We start from the raw sequence: 299 nt of genomic DNA on the forward strand, positions 1-299 counted from the left end.
TGCGGCCTAAGAACAAGTCATCATTCGCACTGACTCTGTTTATCTTACCCTGTTCATCAAATAAATGTGCTTCTTTTGTTTATAGTTAGGCGCTGATTGAAATTTGTATTTCAGATGTCTAAAGATACTGTAGATTATACAGCTCAGTGTTTGCGAAATACATTATGTGCATCTTCCATTGCCATGACAACTTGATATCCATGTATCAACAAATCATATCCATAATATCCCAAGTGGTCTAGTGGCTAGGATTCCGCGCTCTCACCGCGGCGGCCGGGGTTCGATTCCCCGCTTGGGAA

The 299-nt window shown here is 42.1% G+C and overlaps 1 non-coding gene across 1 annotated transcript; it reads left to right on the plus strand.

Annotated features, from left to right (window-relative positions):
• Positions 1-227: 227 nt before the first annotated feature.
• Trnae-cuc (transfer RNA glutamic acid (anticodon CUC)) lies at positions 228-299 on the plus strand. Its single transcript has one exon. It is a non-coding gene; the product is annotated as a tRNA-Glu (tRNA).

Source organism: Sinohyriopsis cumingii, chromosome 3, assembly GCF_028554795.1.
Source record: "Sinohyriopsis cumingii isolate HCF-2022 chromosome 3, ASM2855479v2, whole genome shotgun sequence".
Classification (NCBI taxonomy): domain Eukaryota; kingdom Metazoa; phylum Mollusca; class Bivalvia; order Unionida; family Unionidae; genus Sinohyriopsis; species Sinohyriopsis cumingii.